The following is a 20,185-nucleotide window of genomic DNA, read 5'->3' on the forward strand; positions in this document are numbered from 1 at the left end:
CAGTGTACCCGCTGTTTCATCCCCTCCTCTCCAGGCCCCTTATGCAACTGAGATCAGAGATTATATGATCAGTTAAAAACACATTTTTTTAATGTTTTATTTTTTTTATAAAATACAGCCAATCACAGTGGGTACATGACTGCTGATTCTTCCTGCTCCCCGGGCACTTTTTAAAGAGACGTCAGGGTGGGAGTAGAATTTGCTAAAGAAATGTGTATCATAAACACTTGCCACGTTTTTTTAATAAAATGTAACCGTCTCATTTTGAATTCTTTTTTTGCACATTGGGACAGCTAGTGTCCTGCAGCCTCTTTGCAAAGAGTACATAATCTACAGTGATAGATGCATGCCATTTTTCAGTGTGGGTTCCTGATCTAGATATTTCTGTGCGATGTTGGTCGGCATGACCCCTTGTAGTCTCCATCGGGGGAGCATGTGACAGAATGACACACGCTCCCAACATTTTGAGATGGGAATGAGGGACACCTACTAGCAAACGTATGTAGGCATAGGACGCGCTCCCTGCCACACCCCCTTAAAGGAGAATTAACCAAAAAAAAAGGTTCATTAAATCCACAAGGGCTTTTTTTTACCACTACTATTCCTTTGTATTGGCTTTTAACATTTACAAATGCAACAATTTAGAATTTGGATGAAAAGTTCAGCACTGGGAAACAATTTTTGAAAGATAAAAAGTGCATTTTATATACAACTATATAGATCAGACCAAAATGAGGGACAAATGAGGAGGAATGAGGGACAGAGGGACATTGCTCCAAATCCGGGACAGTCCCACGAATTCAGGGACAGTTGGGAGCTATGCAAATGGGCACATCGGATCACTGGAGATTTGGCCGCTGCCCCCTGTGTGAAAACAGGGGTCCAGGTCTTTGGCGTTCAACAGGCTCAGGGGAGCTTATCAAAAGCTGCAAAACACTAGCACATTAAAAAAAAAAAGAAAAAAAAGAAGGATGGACACATCCTTTACTTTTTAAGCAGCCTGATTGTATTACAATAATGAAAAAGAAAAAGGTGACAATGCTTGCTCACTGTTCTTTATCTATGAAGAGCAGGGTTGTCACCCTGGAGGTATTCCGTAGGCCATAAAGAGGACTTGGAACAGGTAACTCATAAGAGAGAAGAACATGTAGACAGCACATGGTGTTAGCTTGTAAGAGGGACTTTGTGATTGGCTAGAATTGGTGCCAAGAGCACTAGTCCCTGCCCCACTCCTGTCCTTTTGCTAGAACACTACCCCTCCTGGTGAGGCCAAACCCTCCACCATATTGTGTCTACTCCGCGCCAGAGGCCTCCATACAACATTGACCTTTATATCCCAAGGAAGAAATGTCCACACAAATGGGTAGACTTGTTGCACTTTACTGATGAAATTTAGGAAACGGCATACCGGTCACATCACAATGGCATACATTCTGGAGTCACTTGACAGTACACAGTCAATCACATTTAGTGGACGGTCTGCAGCAATCACATGTGAAAGCATATGCAGCACTTTAAGCCATCTCCTTCTAATAATCTGTCCTTCCACCCAGGGTCATTAGTACTCACAGAACTTGTTCTCCGTAGAGATCTCCTCCATGGCTTCACTTCTCCTCAGACCCTCCAGGGGAATAGCCCCACTCAGGGAACTCTTGGCCTTGGCCCTGAAAGGTCAGAAAGTCTACAGTTGGCTCTCGTGGGTGCAGGTCTACTCTCCCCCCCCCTCCCACCCTGTACAGGGCCTACACGTGCTCGTTACATACTGTATGTGTTAGTGTGGGGTGCCTGGATTCCAGGCCCTGAGTGCACTAGGGCTCCTCCCAACCTAGATTATATGTGGGCAATGACTCGCCCATGACATCACTGCAGGGGGCTCTAACTAAAAGGGGCCTAGCACCTGATGACACTGTCTGCTGTAACCAGACACCATTCTGGCACAGAGCCACCTAGTGTCAGACTAGCTAGCTGCAGCTTCCTACCAGCTCATTGGCTTTCTGGTAGGATTAATAGTTTTTTCTTCTTTGTTGTCATTGTATTAAATACTTTCAAGAAACGACCAAAAGAGAGCAACTAAAAATGCATTATTGAAGTACACTTTAAAATGAATTTAATGCAAATTTCACATTATACTGTACCTTCAGTCATTTCCAGATAGGTTAAACCACAGCTGTGGTTAGGTGGGCAGGTCACCTTAAAGCCTTGGCAGGTTGAGTTTGTTTTTGCACATTGAAAACACGAAAGGGGAACATCTGAGCAATACAAAGAAAGGGAAAATGATTATGTTTGTACAGCAGTCAAAAACATGATAATTTAAATAAGATATAATGGTTATATATAGATATATATTTTTTTTATAAAATAACAAACATGTTATACTTACCTGCTCTGTGCAGTGATTTTGTACAGAGCAGCCCAGATCCTCCTCTTTTTGGGTCCCCTGCCGGGCAGCCTGGCTCCTCCTATTTATCCATTGCCCCCAAGTTCTTAGTTCTAAAGGCAGAAGTTTTTTTTTATCTTAATGCATACTATGCATCAAGATAAAAAGCCTTCTGTGTGCAGCAGCTGCCCCAGCACCCACTAAAACTTACCTGAGCCCCATCTCTGCCCAGCGATGTCCACGAGTGTCTCAGCCATTCGGGACTCTCCATCCTGATTGGCTGAGACACAGCAGCGGAGCCATTGGCTCCAGTTGCTGTCAATCAAAGTCAGTCAGCCAATCGGGAGAGAGAGGGGGCAGGGCCGGGCCACAGCTCCTTGTCTGAATGGACACAGGGAGCTGGGACTCGGTTCAGTTGCCCCATTGCAAGCTGCTTGCTGTGGGGGCACTCACCAGGAGGGAGGGGCCAGGAGCACAGGAGAGGGACCCGAGAAGAGTAGGATCTGGGCTGCTCTTTGCAAATCCACTGCACAGGGCAGGTATGTATGACATGTTTGTTATTTTTATTGAATAAAAAAAAAAAAAAAAAACACGAGACTTTACATTCACTTTAAATAAAATGCCCTCTCCTGGTTACTCGGCAGTTGTTTTATAATTATTTTTAAGCTATTCACATTGATTCACAGTTTTTTTACCAATCAATACATCTTTGTTTGTGCTTTGATATCACACTTTTATATTCATTTTGACCTCTTGCACAGATTGAGTGCTGTTGATTTGGTGACACACACATGGAATCTTCTTTTTGTTCACTTTTATGTCAGTTTATGTCAAGACCGAACATAGGTCTTCTATGACATCTCATTGTGATTTTAACAACATCAACTGCTCAAGCCCCAAATATGAACCTTGTTGGCTGTATTTGATGCCCTTAACCAATTAATGCCTTGGGCCCCAGAAGGACATGTGGCCCTTCGGCCCCCGGCCCATTGGGCAAGTGCCCGGTGTGCCCTATGGCCAGTCTGGCCCTGATTGTGGATGGATGACCGCAAGCCACTGTTTAAAATGGTTTACTCCAGAGTTTCTAAGAAGCAAGCACACTAATTGCACAGGTGTGTGCTGGCTTCCTATGAGAGCCATAGTTAGAGCTCAGAGCCCTACCCTCCTGAGGGAATCAGTGTGTGATGGGAGCCGTGAGAGGTGCTGTGTGCACCATGGTGTCCAGGTCGGGACAGAGCAAGGCCCGAGCTTGAGAGAGAGTCCATGAGGGACTGAGCAGCTAGGAAGTTGTAGAGAGAGTCCATGAGGGACAGAGCAGCTAGGAAGTTGTAGAGAGAGTCCATGAGGGACAGAGCAACTAGGAAGTTGTGTAGAGATTCCATGGGGGACAACGCAGCTAGAAATTAGTAGAGAGAGTCCATGAGGGACAGAGCAGCTAGGAAGTTGTAGAGAGAGTCCATGGGGGACAAAGCAGCTAGGAAGTTGTAGAGAGAGTCCATGGGGGACAGAGCAGCTAGGAAGTTGTAGAGAGAGTCCATGAGGGACAGAGCAGCTAGGAAGTTGTAGAGAGAGTCCATGAGGGACAGAGCAGCTAGGAAGTTGTAGAGAGAGTCCATGAGGGACAAAGCAGCTAGGAAGCTGTAAGGAAGACACTGAGGTGCAGCATCTGTGCATAAACACCGGGAGGTGTTTCATGGTCAGGAGGACCAAAGAGGTATCGATGGTCAGGAAGAACCTGAAGAGGTACTTAGAGCAGTAAAGCTGCCATAAGAGAGCCAGGAGGCTGAATGTTTTGTTTGTAGTGATGGTGAAATCCCCCTGCATGAGAAAACATACCTGTATGAATTTTGCTTTTCTTTTAAAAAAAAGTGGGCAGGAAAGCCCTGAAAACTACAGGCTACAACCATGGCCCCGGTATTGTTTTTTTTGCAGGCGATTCCCTACACAGTAAAAAGTTCTCTGAGTGGCTATACAGCTACTCGATCACATTTAAAGGTAGCACTATTGCCTTTCTTGGGCTCTTCTGTTCCACCGGGAAGCCTGGGACAGATCCAACCAGTGGCATTGGCTTTCTTGTACACTGTGAGAGCAACTAACATTGATCCTCCTACTGTGTGATGTCAGAAAGTGGAAGTGATGAGGATTTCATCACGTCCCGTTTTCTGTTTAGTCACTTCAGGTTACCGACTTGTACAGCATCTGATCAAACCAATCTTGGCACATAGGTCCCACATGCATATGTAAACAGTGATTGCACCACACATATGAGGTATCGCGATGAACGTCAGAGTGAGAGCAATAATTCTAGCACCAGACCTCCTATTTAACTTTAAACTGGTAACCAGGAATGGCTTTTAAAGCATTGGAGATTTTTAGGTACCGTCAGCATTCCATGAGCATATGCATTTTTTAAAGTGCGGCATGTTAGGTATCTATTTTACTTAGCATAACATCATCTTTTATACTTTACCAAAAAAATGGGTATTATATTGTGTTTGTGTGCACTGAAATTCATTAAAGTGATTTTTTTTTCAAAAAAATGTGCACTTGATAAACCTCTTTCCAAATATCGGGCAACATAAAAAATTGCAACCATCACCATTTTATTCTCCAGGGCCTCTGCTTAACCACCCTGGCAGGATGATTATTTCAGATTTTTGTGTCTCAAAGCGGTACAATTATTTTGCATAGAAATTTGGTGTTTTATATTGTAGGTCTGTAATTCTTAGCAATAACACCTATATCTGTCCACCAAGAGCCTAGTAGACATCCCGGGTATGATGAAGTTTGAAACACAAAATCATAAATTATAATATAATAAATAAATATAAATAATAAAAAAAAAAATAATATAATAATAATAAAATAAATTTCCCCATGATTCACTATTGCTCAATTCTGCAAGTGTTCTAATTTATTATCGCTGTTTTCTAGCTAGTCTAAAGCCACTTTTGACGTAAAGGGACACTTTTTGGTTGCTATGGACAATCTCCAGTTTCCAGGCAGAAAGAACAGTATATATAATATAAAACTGCATGCAGGGCATGGGCCAAAGCACCGGGGACAAAAGGGAAGTGAAATGATTTCATACAGTACTGTAATCTGTAAGATTACAGTACTGTATGTGTTATGATTTTGACATTTTTTTGAATTTGCCGCCAGGCTCCACCCCCGTGCGTCGCGATGCTACTAGGGAACGGAGCCTGGCACAGAGAGGCTCCGGGCATTGGACGGAGCCTGCAGACACCGCGGGGGGACATTGCAGGATCCTGGGGACAAGGTAAGTAACCAGCACCAGGATCCTGAGATGTAATCCCGAGTGTGGCTCGGGGCTACCGCTAATGGTGCTGAAATTTAACCCCGAGCCACACTCGGGAATACCATCAGGGAGATTAATAAAATATATAATGTATGGGGGTTCTAAGTAATTTTCTAGCAAAATAATGCTGATTTTTACATGTATGCGAGAAATGTTAGAATTGGCTAGGGGTCAAGCGATTAAACGATATGAGCTTTTGAGTTTAACTGTCCAGAAAAGGAAATTGCCTTTACTTAGAGATTTACTATCACTTCCTGTTACATCTCTAGTACAGGAAGTGAAGGTAAGTCTCCCCAAAGAGAAAAAGACAAGAAAAGCAAACTGACAGGGAATAGGTTCTTACCTTTTTCAACTCTACCCAAAACTTAAAATAAAAAGAGAAGCCCGCAACAAGACTCAGGCGTAGGCTCAGGGCTGGCATGACAGGGTGGCAGGGCAAAACAGCAGTTATAGGGGTTAAATTTGTGGGAGTGTAGCTGGCCAGGGTAGGGGTGGCCTTAGGAAGTTTATTCCAGGGGGTAGGAGGGGCCTGGGTCCAGTGGTTCAGTCACAGGTCACTGGAGGTAGGAGCTTGTGCCTGCTCCTGCTGCTGTGAGTCTGATCTTTCCCCTTAAGCATGGCTGACATGGAGGACTTTTTTATCCCAACTACAGGCGGCCGCTGCGTCCAAGGGCTCAGCGTGGCTACAGAGGCAGATCGCTGCCATTGAACAGGAGGGGAACCTTGTGGCAGACACTTCTGGGGGCCGGCGCACTCGGAGGTCTCGGCCTCCAGAGCGCTTCTCACCCCCCTCATCCCCCCAAGCTCAGTGTCATTTTGGGAGCCCCACTCTGAGGGACCTTCCAGGCACACCGGCTCCACCGGCCCCACAGGCGGCCAGTGCTAGCACTGGGAGGAATCCCCGGCAGAGGCGGAGCTCGGCTGGCGAGACCACAGTGCGGCTTTCCCCCCGGTCCCGCCAGCACGTCACGGGAGACAGGAGTGGGCGGCCACCTCTCCTGGTGATGCTCCTGCCAGGGAGGCAGCCCGGTGTGGGAGAGGGCGTTCTGCAGGCGCCAGCCAGTCGTCTAAAGTGGCCGGCGGCCCCCTACCCCCACATCAGGCTGGTAGGGTCCTCTGTTCAGAGGGCGGGGCCGGGTGTGCACCCCCCACTTCAGGAAATACTACCAGGAGGACAGCCAGAAGTTCGGATGGCGTGGCAAGTGCAGGAGTGAGGCGCAGCCCGGGGGCTGGGATGGGCACTTCCGGATCTGGTGCCAGCACTTCTTTGGTGGTGGTCCCTTCTGTGGCAAGTTGGCTTCCTCCAGTCAGAAAGTGAGCTGTCCAGCTCAGAGGATGAGGTGCCAGATCGAGTGGCGGCGGTGGATGCTGGACATACATCTCGGGGTCCTCCTGTGCAGCCTGGTGAGTCCATTACTAATGCTTTTTCCTCTTTACAGGCTGTTTTGGGTGGGCTTTTAAGCTTGGGGCAAGGGGCAGGTGAGAGTAGGGTGTACCCCCTCTCTCGCCGGTGTTGTCTAGCGCACCCTCACCTCACTCAGCGTCCCCCGCGGCTGCTGCCTCAGGAGCTAGGTATGATTTGCAGAATTTCTTGACAGGTTTACGATTGCTGTTCCAGCGTTTTGAGGTAAGTAGCAGCACCCCTTCCCCAGTGTAGGTTCCAGGGCTGGGGGCAGTCAGTGGTCTGACTTCAGTCGGGGGGAGGGGGCGGGCAGTTGGGAGCGTCCGTTTCCGACAAACCCGACGCAGTTAAGGATTCAAGTAAGGTGGCTGACACCATGCGTTTGGCGGATGCTGCCAAATGTGAGGTGTACGTGTGTTTTGAGGGCCCTTTTGGGGCGCTTTTCAAGTTGGAAGTGAGGGAAAAAATATGGAAGGGTGAGTATGTGGAGGTTTTTTCCTTACTACCACTTGAGAAGTTCAATTTGGATAGGGTGAAACCGGACGAGTCGAAAAAGGAGGAGAAAGAAAAGCATCGATATCGCCTTATTTCCCACTCCTTCATTAACTGGCTTCAGGCGTTCGCAATCTTAGGGAGCGTAATTGGTGAGAAACAGCCCGAGTGCTGCTCGGTGCTTTTTTGCTATCTGGATGCCTTTGGGGAGGCCCAACAGGTGTACGGGGGGCAGGCATGGCTTCGGTATGATTGACAATTTCGTCAGTGGAAAGCAATCCCTACGCTGGGACCACAAAGACATCAGTTTATGGATGAAACTTATGTCTTTGGCGCGGACCCCTACGTAGTTTTTTCCTAGCAGGGACGGTGGTTCAGAGGCACCAGGACAGCCAGCCCAGAAACAAAAAAGGGTGTGTTGGCAGTTCAGTGAACGGGTGTGCAGGTTTGGAAACGGTTGCCGTTTCAAACATGAATGTTCCGGCTGAGGGGGTAGTCACATACTGTCACGCTGTTTTAAACAAGGGAAAGGACGTTCCGGAGATTCTTCGGGAAAGAGGGATGACTCCGGTAAGAGTGGGAAGGATGCTTCCTTTTCTAAGTAGGTATCCAGACCGGGTGGCTGCCCGACTCTTGTAATTGGGTTTTAGGGAAGGGTTTCATATTCCATGCTTTTCCGTTGCAGCGCATTCCCCCCTGTGTCTCGGAATTTACGTTCAGCGTTACAACATCCTTTGGTAGTTTTGGAGAAACTGTCCAAGGAAGTGGCATTGGATCGCATGTGTGGCCCCTTCCCAACTCATCCATTGGAGGACCTAGTGGTTTCTCCATTGGGGGTGATGCCCAAGAAGGAGCCAGGTAAATTTAATTTGATTCACCACTTGTCCTTCCCAAAAGGGGGTTCTGTAAATGACGCCATTGATCCGGAGGCATGCTCGATATCATATACCTCATTTGATGCCGCGGTGTGTTGGGTCCGGCGTTATGGCCAGGGTGCCCTTATGGCAAAAATGGATGTGGAGGCTGCATTCCGGCTGCTGCCAGTTCATCCGGACGGTTTTTACCTTTTGGGGTGTCAGTGGCGGGACGTTTTTTATGTCAACCAGAGTTTGCCTATGGGCTGTTCGATCTCATGCTCTCTGTTTGAGACCTTCAGTTCATTTGTGGAATGGGTGGTGAGGGACGTGTCGGGCATCAATTCCATCATCCATTACCTGGACGACTTTCTATGTGTGGGCCCTCCTTCCTCCAGGTCGTGCGGGATTTTGCTGGCTACTTTGCAGCATATTGCGGAACGTTTCAGAATACCACTGGCGACTGACCAAACTGTTGGCCCAGTGGTTGAAATTAGCTTCTTTGGTATAGTAATTGATTTGCGGGCCATGGAGTGTCGCCTGCACTGGAAGACAAGTTGCATGCTCTACAGGCTAAGATCCGCTCAGTGGGGGGCAAACGCAAAATCCAATTACGGCAGCTGCAGTCCCTGTTAGGGAAGTTGAATTTTGCGTGCAGGTTTATGCCCATGGGGCGGGTGTTTTTTCACCGTTTGACAGTGGCGACTGCTGGCGTCTCTTCTCCTACTCATTTCATTACTCTGATGCGGGAGCACCTGCATGTTTTTTTGTCCGGTCTTTATGGATGGAGGGGCCGGTGAGTAATTTTGATCTGGACTTTTACACCGATGCAGCCGGATAGTATGGTTTTGGGGCCTATGTTGGGGGATGGTGGTGTGCGGAGAGTTGGCCGAAGGCTTGGCGTGGGTGGGGTTTCTTAGGAACCTGGTATTGCTGGAACTTTTTCCAGTGATTGTGGCAGTGAAGATTTGGGGAGGTGATCTTCCAGGACCGGAAGATACGGCTCAACTGCTATAATCTGGGGGTAGTTTAGGTCATCAATCAAGTGACGGCTTCTTCTGCTCCGGTGGTGTGCTTGTTGTGTCACCTGGTGATGCGTTGTTTGCAATTAAATATTTTTATGTATGCAGTGCACATGACTATTGTATAACAGATGCTACATACTTACCATCTATCTGCCAGACCAATACCCAGTTCCACTTTACCTTACCCTTACCCATAAATGAAGACCACACCAAGCTGGAGTAAATATTGTTCGTAGCAGCCACTTTATTAACAACTCAAGTACATTTACATAACTTTATAAAACATCCATTAAACCACCACCCATCAGTCACATACTCGCGTTGGTCTTTGCAGGAAAACCCCAAGCTTGCCACACGATCCAATCAGGCACTGTGGTACCTTTAACTTAAATAGGCCTCCAGCTGACATACTAGCTCGGAGACAACAAAAACACTGACCGCAGTGCACCCAATAACCAAATTCCAGCTAAACCACCGTTAGCTGGAATACCACCAATGGGACCCATACCACCGATGGGTCCCGAACTCAAGGTTTCTTCCTTCACCCGCAAAACCAACAACCCGCCACAGCACACCAGGGGAAAACCTTACCCTTGTGTGCCCCGCCACACCCTCAATGCTCTCTGGATCCCATCCTGTAAACCTAAAGCCCACATGTCAATCCCCACAGCACTGAGGTGTACCCCGTCACCCCGAATGTAACGCCAGGTCTCAACTTCCAGCTTCAAGTGTCTGATCGCCAACCCCTCATTCGAGACAACAGATCTACTGACATCCCTGTTCACTTTCTTCCTGGCCTTATTAATCCTCTCCACTGACCTAAGCACCAAGTAGTCCATGCCACAATGTCGGACCACGCTATTAGCATCTCTGGAAAGGCCATGCAGGGCCGCAAGAAATCAAACTTGATATCCAGCACAATATCCAACATAGACCTGAGCCCTAAGTCATTGCCGCCCACATGTAACACTAGAATGTCAGGCGGCCTATCCAAACGCGTAAATCTGTGCACTTCTGGAATTGTCCTGCTCCGTAGCATCGCAGGTACTCCCAGCTACCTAATACAAGCCTCCTGTCTTGAAATGCCCAATTTTCTACCCTCGGGCCACACATCTGCCCTTCTTTCCCCCCAAAAAACATATGAATGGCCCAGTATCCAGACCAGGCCTTGGGTTCCTCCTGAAAGAGAAGAAATAACAACCCACATAACAATAATTGCTCACCCGAGAGCAGGTATATCAATGCCCACACATCCTATGCACTCCCCTACCCCTCTAAACTATCAACAGGTGGGGACGCACATAAGATTTGAACTGCCACGACACCCAACTCCCAATGCATTTTACCGCATCCTCGTCCAACCTCCATCTGACCACCTCCATAGTAGCTCCAATGCAAAATGAATGAGAGGAAAATTTCTAATCCCACAAACCCAGGGCCGCCAAACATTTTCTAAAAACTGCAATGAACTGAAATCTCGACAAAGAGTTGCCATCCCTGTGCACTAAGAAGGACCCCGCCACATCTGAGCTTACCGCGAGGAATTCCTTAACTAACTCCACTGGGCACGAGGGCGAGCCCGGTAGTGAAAATACCTGCACTGTCCTGCCCTTGACCCACTGATCCGTTTTTGATCTGCACACCAATATGGACAACCTATCTTTGCCACAGGTGACCTCAGCCGCCCCTATGCCCCCTTGTATCTTCTTGGAAGGGCTAACTAACTCACTAATCCGAAAAGTCACAAAGAACGCCAGGGTAAACGCCTATTTGAACAACACCACCTCATACTGAGATGAACACGTATTATGCCGCGTACACACGGGTGGACTTATCGACCGGACTGGTCCGACTGACTTTCCGTCGCACTTCCAACGGACTTCTGATGGACTTTTGAATGAACCGAAAGTCCGACGGTTTCGTATGTGATGATGTACGACCAGACTAAAATAAGGAAGTTGATAGCTGGTAGCCAATAGCTGCTCTAGCATGGGTTTTCGTCCATCAGACTAGCATACAGACAAGCGGATTTTTCGTCTGGACTCGAGTCCGTCGGACAAATTTGAAACATGTTCCAAATCTAAAGTCCGTCAGATTTTTGACCGAAAAAGTACGCTGCAGGACCGATGGAGCCCACACACGGTCGGTTGTCCGCCGGATTCGGTCCGTCGGACCAGTCCGGTCGAAAAGTATGCCAGTGTGCACACAGCATTAACCAGCTGCGCCAATAACATCCCCAATAGCGCAAAAGAAACAGGGCGTCTTGAGTCCTTGCTCGGCTTAGAGCGTCAATACCCCTTCATCGCTTGCCGTACCCAAAAATCTTTTGTAAAATCTGGGCAACCTTGAAATTTAAACCAAAAAGCCTACCAGGTCAACTTCTTCTCTAACCCCGACACCGGCATCCCAGCTTCCAAATTATGCGAGACAAAGTACAGCACCATTAACCTTAAGTCCTGCCCCTCCCACCTACTTGTGACCTGCTGCGACAGGGACAACCATTCGCGCCATACCCTATTATAAGCCGCCTACGTCGCGGCGCTCATTGACTGTCTGATCCATACGGATACTCATCCAAGGCAATTCTCCACAGCCATTGGGAACAAGGAACCCCGCGTTGACCCGCCTCCAACTCCCGGAACTTGTCCCACTGAAAGCGAGACAAAGCGCCAGCAATGATGTTTTCCATAAATAAAAACATTCAGCTGTAGACAGTGCAAAACTAGGTGTCTGAGAAGCCGGACCACCGGCAGGGACGCAGCCGAAACCTTGTTGATGACCTGTACCACCCCCAGAATATCTCTGTGAAAGCGCACTTTCAAGTTCCTGAAGGACTCCCCCCATAACTCCACCACCAAAATCACGGGAAACAATTCCAGCAACAACATATTTCTCAAAAGACCTGCCTCTGGCCAGGGCCCTGCATTCCACTTACCTTGAAAAAAGGCCCCAAAACCAGCTGATCCTGCCGCATCCATGTAAAGTTCCAGACCAAAGATAACAGGCCCTGACATTCACAGTGCCCTTCCGTTAAAACCATCCAGAAACACTTGCCAAATTCTTAAATCTTCCCTGTGCTCCCGTACCAGTCGCAAATAATGAGTGGGAGACGTAACTCTCCCTCCCGTACTTGCCGACAGCCGTCTGCAAAATACTCTCCCCATTGGGAGAATGCGACATGCAAAGTTCAACTTACCCAATAATGACTGCAGAGTCCGAAGTTGCACCTTGCGTAGTCCCAGTATCCCCCGAATCTCAGCCTGCAGCGCCACCAGGTTATCCTCTGGTAGTCTACACTCCATGGTGTCCGAATCCAGGACAATGCCTAAGAAACTCAGCACCGTACTCGGTCCCTCCGTCTACTCCGGGGCCAAGGGGATGCCGAAACAAGCGGCAATGTGTTCCAGCGTAGCCAACAGCACCACACGAGGCCAGGCCCACACACAGAAAATCATCCAGGTAGTGGGTGATAGAATTCACTCCCGCGACGGCTCGCACTACCCACTCCACGAATGAACTGAACTGCTCAAACAAAGCACATGATACAGAGCAACCCATGGGCAGGCAGCGGTCCACATAGAACTCCTCCTTCCAATGACAACCTAGCAACCGAAAACTATCCAGATGAACAGGAAGCAGTCTGAAAGCCGATTCTATGTCGGCTTTGGCCATACGAGCCCCCTGCCCAAACCTACGAACCCAAAACACAGCCGCATCAAAGGATGTATACGATACATACAGCACACATTTCTGGGTCGATTGCATCATTGACCGATCCCCCTTTTGGGAATGAAAGATGGTGGATCAGCCTAAATTTATAGGGCTCCTTTTTTGGCACGACCCCCAAAGGTGAGACCACCAAATCCGGTAATGGCAAATAAGGAAAAGGGCCACCCATGTGGCCCAACACCACCTCCTTCCGCAATTTCTCCAAAACCACATCCGCATTTTGCAAGGCTGAGCGCAGGTTACGAGACACAGGGGGCGCATCGACCAGCGTCGACAGAATCCGAAACCCCTCTAAAAACCCCAGGCTCAACAACCGCGCTGTCCCCCCTACCGGGTACCTATCGAGAAAAGGCTGCATCCTTTCCACCTTCACTGGCGTGGTCCCTTTTACTAACAGACTCACCGGCGCGGGCCTTTTCCTTGCTTACAGCAACGGGACACAGGATGAGCACCTCCGCAACCGGAGCATTTGTGCTTGTACTTTCAGCCCCCCCAAACTTGCAGGAACCCTCGCTATATTGCCAGCACACCCCCTTTTTCCTTGTGGCCAATTGTCCAGGGTTGGATGAGCCACCGCCCCCCCCGCTGCTGGAACTGCTTGTCGTATCACAACCACGCCGTTCCCCCATAGACTCTATTGCCTCGCCCACGGCGTCCAAATAGCAAAACAGCGCCGAACAATGTTCCTGGTTCTTCTCTCCAATCACGCTAGCCATTATGGCGAAAGCCCGAAGCCAGTTCTGGAAAGTCCGCGGGATGAGCCTGTACCTTCTCTTCTCTTCATCCTCCTTCTTATGATTCTCAGGCTTCACTCTGTCTAAATTAAACTTCTCTAGCGGCAGCAGTGCGAATATCTCCACATACTCACTTTTCCAGACCTTCTCCCGCACCTCTGGCTTAAGGTGAGCCCCAAGGGGCCCCTCAAAACATACATAAACCCCACACTTCGCAGCGTCTGCCAGCCTGACCAGATTCTGTTTTTTGCCTGCCTCCCCCGCCGATGTCTTGGGAGCCTCATCCTGTCCCGCCACCAAAGGTACACTCGCCGTGGGTGCTGCTGCCACTGTGGGAGGTGTGGGAGCAACCCCCCGGGCGCCACCCAGGCTGGCGACATGTGCCCCCTCGGCCCCGGCTCAAACCTGTGCACCAATTCCTTTAAACCCACCAGAAAACCCTGTAGTCCCAGATCCGCCGTGGCGTAGTCATGGACTGACACGGCCAGAGGGGGGGGAATGGGTGGGGCCGCCCGCTGTGCAGGGAGCTGACTACTAGACCTAGTCCCACCACCCTATCAGCACCCACAATATGCAAAGAAGAAAAAACAGACTTACCGGGCTGCCTAGGAAGGGTTCCACCAGCTGAAGGCCCCGCCTCCATTGCCGCTGGGCGTCCTTGTGGCCCCTCTTCTTCCGACAGCGACTGCTCACCCTCTGAATGATCAACCACCATTTCTTCGGCCCCTGCAGACAGCCCTCCCGGGGATCTGTCCCTAGAGGATTTGCGCTGTTCCATGCCCCGCCTCCGCGCGCCAGATCTGCCCATTAACTTCTTGGTCACTTTGCCTGGGCCTCTGCTACCTCCACCGCTCTGTCAGCCTGTGTCATGGCCCTCTGCTGGCTTCTTCCTCTGACCCTCAACTGTATGGGAGCTGCCGGCTGTGGATGGAGAGGGCTCGGTGGCCGCTGCAGACCGAGTCCCCCGCTGAAGCCCCGCCCCCACTGCACACTCTCCAGGGGCGGAGCCCGTACTGTCCGTCTCTCTCTGCGTGGAAGGCCTAGTGGGAGCTCCAGAGCTGCCCCCATCTGGTATAGGTTATTTTAAGATAAGAGTTCAATGTGTTATGTCCCTCTGTTGTCTATTGGTGTTGTTAGTGCTATGTGCTGCATTTTTCTTTCAGATGAAGATGCTGATCTCATGTAGATCATGGGACACTCTTTTGTCTTTTGGGGGGCAAAGCGGGTGGATGTACGGCCAAACAGCCGCCAGTTGGGAGTCCCCAGGGAGGTAGCTATGGTGCTTTGGATTGGAGTGCCAGGCATGCTATGGAGCAGGGTGTTTCCCGAAGTTCACAAGTATGCCCGCCTGGATCCTAACCAAGGTTTAACTGGCATTGGGAGATGGGTATGGGTATCAGCGTGGGAAGGTGCAGAGTGGTATGGTCCTTGGGTTGGCGTGCAGTGACTGGGGACCTTGTGTGGCCACTCTGATATGAAGAAAATTTGGTCAGTGCCTTCAATGATCCTCAACACGGTTAGAATGTATCTGTGAAAGGATTGTTTGTAAATAAAGGTTATGGTTAAATGTTAATAAAATGGCTGGTGCGGCCAATTTACTCCAAAATGGGTGTCGTCTGGTTACTGATAGGTGAAGTAGGGTTATGGTATTATAGGTATAGGCAGTTTGCATCTGTCTTACCATAGTAAAGAGAAACTGCAGCAAGACGCAGGCTTAGGCGCAGGGCTGGCATGACAGGGTAGCAGGGCAAAACAGCAGTTATAGGGGTTACATTTGGGGGAGTGTAGCTGGCCAGGGTAGGGGGTGGCCTTAGGAAGTTTATTCTCGGGGGTGGGAGGCTTAGGCGCAGGGCTGGCTGGCATGACAGGGTAGCAGGGCAAAACAGCAGTTATAGGGGTTACATTTGGGGGAGTGTAGCTGGCCAGGGTAGGGGGTGGCCTTAGGAAGTTTATTCTCGGGGGCGGGAGGGGCCTGGGTCCGGTGGTTCAGTCACAGGTCACTGGAAGAAGGAGCTTCCACCCTCCTGCCCTAATAATTTGGTTTGACTGTCTGTATGTTGGTTATTGGGGTAAGGGGTAGCAGTTGGGGATCTTTGGAGGCATTTGAAAGTAAGACCAATATGGCATAAGTGGGGAACCATCATGGTATGGGATCCTCGGTTTATGCCAGTTAACTGAGGTTTAACTGGCATTGGGAGATGGGTATCAGCGTGGGATGGTGCAGAGTGGTATGGTCCTCGAGTCGGCGTGCAGTGACTGGGGACCTTGTGTGGCCACGCTGATACGAAGAAAATTTGGTCAGTGCCTTCAATGATCCACAACATGGTTACAATGTATCTGTGAAAGGATTGTTTGTAAGTAAAGGTTATAGTTCAATGTTAATAAAATGGCCGGTGCGGCCAATTTACTCCAAAATGGGTGTTGTCTGGTTATTGATAGGTGAAGTAGGGTTATGGTATTATAGGTATAGGCAGTTTGCATTTGTCTTACCATAGTCATGGCCTTAGAAAGGTTGACAGCTTCAACACTCTCAAAAAGTGATGGAATATTGCTTGTTATGCCCCGTACACACGATCGGATTTTCCAATGGAAAATGTCCGATCGGAGCGTGTTGTCGGACATTCCGACCGTGTGTGGGCTCCATCGGATTTTCCGACACACAAAGTTTGAGAGCAGGCTATAAAATTTTCCAACAACAAAATCCGATCGCGTCAATTCCGACCGTGTGTGGCCAGTTCCGACGCACAAAGTGCCACGCAGGCTCAGAAGAAATTCCGAGACGGAACAGCTCGGTCTGGTAAAATTAACGTTCGGAATGGATACAGCACTTTCGTCAGGCTGCAATGTTTGAAATAGTTTAATACAGCGCACTCTCTTCTTTATAATGTGAGAAGAATGAAGTAGTTTTGCTGCTCATATTCACACAGACTTCTCACAAACTTCTTTCTTATTTATTTATTGTGATTCCCTCAATATATTTAGATTTATCACATCTGACCAAATTTTTTTTTGTTGGTTTTTAAATTTTTTTTTTTTTTTTTGGTCAAGGCATTTTTTTTTTTTTGTGTTTGTATTTTTTCCAAGGCTGATGTTTTTTTTGTGTTTTACTCCATAATATTTTTGTCTGTGTTTTGTGTGTCAAGTTACCACACCATTGATATCTTATATTATTTAATCTCAAGGAGGTTTCTTGGTATTGGTGTCCCTTGTTAATTTCACATTGTATTTTTGAAACGTACCTGCCTCCTCACAAACAAACTGTCATTTTTGAAGGAAAACACATATAGGCAAGTATAATTGAAACAAAAATTCCTTTATTAAGGGCTCACAACTAAACAACGAGGGAGGCAACGCTGGAGAAACAGCTGAAATTGGTGAAGCCTTTGGCCCCCAGGACAGATATCAACTATTTGCAAGCAAAATTGGTGGCCTGAGGAGTCCATATCTAAGGGAGTGCAGTCTGGTCCAGAAGTCCCAGAGATCATGAAAGCAGCAGATGACATCTATGTCCCCAGGCTAAAAGAGACTGCATTTTTTGTCAGACCAGACTGAACCCAGGGCCATCACTCTCTGGTCTTCCTTCCACGCTTCCTTCCACGCTGTGGCTGTGGTGGAGTTGTGGCAGGAGGAGGAGGAGGGGGATGGGCCAACTTACTCAGGGGGGTATTGGGTGTTATTTCGCCACTCACCCCCTTACTTAGGACTTTATACAGAAGATCCTCACACAGCTTGCGTTGACCCTCCTGCATGCCCTTCAGTTTGGTGGCAGCCATGCAGGCAAAGGCCTCTTCAGGAGTGGGTAAGGCTCTGAGGGACGCAGAAGCCTCCTGACTGAGCCTGAGCGCTGAATCCTGCATGTGAGTCCCCTTCCTCGGTCTTTTGTATGGAAGGCGGAGGGGAGGAACCTGCGATTCTGTCAGGCTGCAACTGGTCCCAGGCTTCTCCTGGCTGCCACTTAGCCCCGCCTCCTCCTGGCTGCCACTAACCCCCGCCTCCCCCTGGCTGCCACATTCCACAGCCTCCTCCTGTGTGCCACATTCCAGAGCCTTCTCCTGGCTGAGGTATACCTGTGTATGAAAAAGGGACATAGTTTTAGTTTTTTATTCATCAATCACACACAATTTTCATCTCATGACTGTTGCAAATTGAATGTTAACAAATATAACAGATTATCATTCTGAGCCCAGCATTTTTCTTTCTTGTCCGAATTTTTTGTGCCCACTACTGTCTATTGATATGTAAAACACTTTATTAAATCACCAATTAGTGATCAATAATAACATCTAGTAAACATCATTTATTTAGTGACCAGAAATCTGTAGAAGAATACTATACCTGACTCAAGCTGGGCTCCTCCACTTCTTCCTGGCTGGAAGTCCCAGGTAGGACATCGGAAGCCTCAGCTGGGGTGGAAGATAGGGTGGAAGGAAGGGTGGAAGGAAGAGTAGAGAGGGATTCCCTGACTCCAGTCTGGTCTGACAGAAATCATAGTCTCTCATAGTACCACAGCCTGGGGACATAAACGTCATCTGCTCCAGCTCCGGATCTCTGGGAATCTGTGACCTTCTTGCGCTCCCTTAGATAAGTGCTCCTCAGGCCACCAATTTTGGTTTTTAAATAGGGGATGGTTGCTGTGGGGACCACCGGCTTCACCAACTCCAGCAGTTTCTCCAGCGCTGTCTGCCTCTTTTGTTTATTGTTGTAATGTGGATGTCTCACCTGCCACAGACAGAGCAGCTCCCTGTATTTGTCTATGAACAGGGGGAGGAAATTGTGGTCATTGAAGCCATCCATTTTCTCTGCAAGACACAACACAAGACAAACACTAATGTCAGGCGAAACTCTCCTAATATAGTTACAATATAGGCCTCAATTTAGAAGCAGTATAGGCCCAAGTTTAGATCTTACCTTCGTTTTCACGATCGGCGCCTCCGATACTCCTTCCTCTGCTCACAGATCGTACGTACTACGCACGCGTGTTACGCTTTATAGACACTGCGCATGCGTGTAACTCTGCCCGCCCCTGACGTTCTTTCTAGTCTATTTCCGGCCCCTTCTCGTTCTGTGCAGTGGGGAAGAGCACACGGCGGAGTCAGAGCAGGTGCGTGCTAATTACAGCAACGAGGAGGAGAAGGAAAGCCCGGAGGCAGAAACGTTCCGATCCTGGAAGAGACGATTTAAGGCATCAAATATGTCCTTTGGGGAGATGTTGGAGATGGTGGACATCCTGAAGAAGACCGACTATGACGGGAAGTATGGACCTTACCCCAACCCCAATGTCCGAAAGGCCAAGATCATGGTGAAAGTAGTCAAGAGTCTGCACCGGAATTTCGGGGTACGACGATCGAAAGATCAGCTCAGGAAGCGGTGGTCGGACCTGAAATTAAGAGCGCACGAGCAGTACAGAAATATCTGGAGAGTGCTGCAAAAAAGTAGGTAGTTGTGCTGTGTTACTATTCTTTATGTTTATTATGTTCGTTCTGCTCCATGTGCTTTTCTTAACTGTTATCCAGTTCAAAATGGCAACTTTCATGTTCATGGGCACATTATTCGTTCGTATCAAACATATTCTGTTTGGCCATATGCATTTGCCAGCATTTTTTAGGGCCTACTTGTGTGAAAAGAATTGGGTTGTGTAGATGGGTTTGTTACTAGAATGAAATGCCAACTAGATTCTGTGTAAGGAGAGGACACTCAGCAGCAGTTTACACATCTGGACGCTGGAGCACTAGTGTGGGACACAAGAACACCCTTTTTATTAGGGGGGCCCACACAGGTGCTTCAGTGTATACTATAGAGGGGGCTCCATCTGTGAAGCTTGTACAAGACAGGTAAGTATTCAAGCTTGACAAAGGACAAGAAAAATGCCACATCTTGGAACTCTGCCAAAACAGACAATTGTACCCCACTTCCAAACAATGTTTCATATTCCTATTTCTGCGATCAAATATCTGTGTGCTAAGTATACCTATTTTTTTGTACATAGGGGATAAAAGACTCGGAGGACACCCCTCATCCAAGGAGACCACAAACCCCCCACCTCTGGAAGAAGGGGAAATCCACCGAAGACCAGCAGAGCAGGAGGAGGAGGAGGACGTGGTGGAAATTGTCACCACAACAGGTGAGTGTCTACGACCACAGGCTCAGGTAAGAGATGGATGCCGCCATATTTATAATACGTGGTGTTTTTTTGTTTCTATCTTTTTAGGGGATCGTGATGTTGTGGATCCAGATCCTTTCATCAGTGAAAGTG

The sequence above is a fragment of the Aquarana catesbeiana genome, linkage group LG10, assembly GCF_042186555.1.
Source record: "Aquarana catesbeiana isolate 2022-GZ linkage group LG10, ASM4218655v1, whole genome shotgun sequence".
NCBI classification, from domain to species: Eukaryota; Metazoa; Chordata; class Amphibia; order Anura; family Ranidae; genus Aquarana; species Aquarana catesbeiana.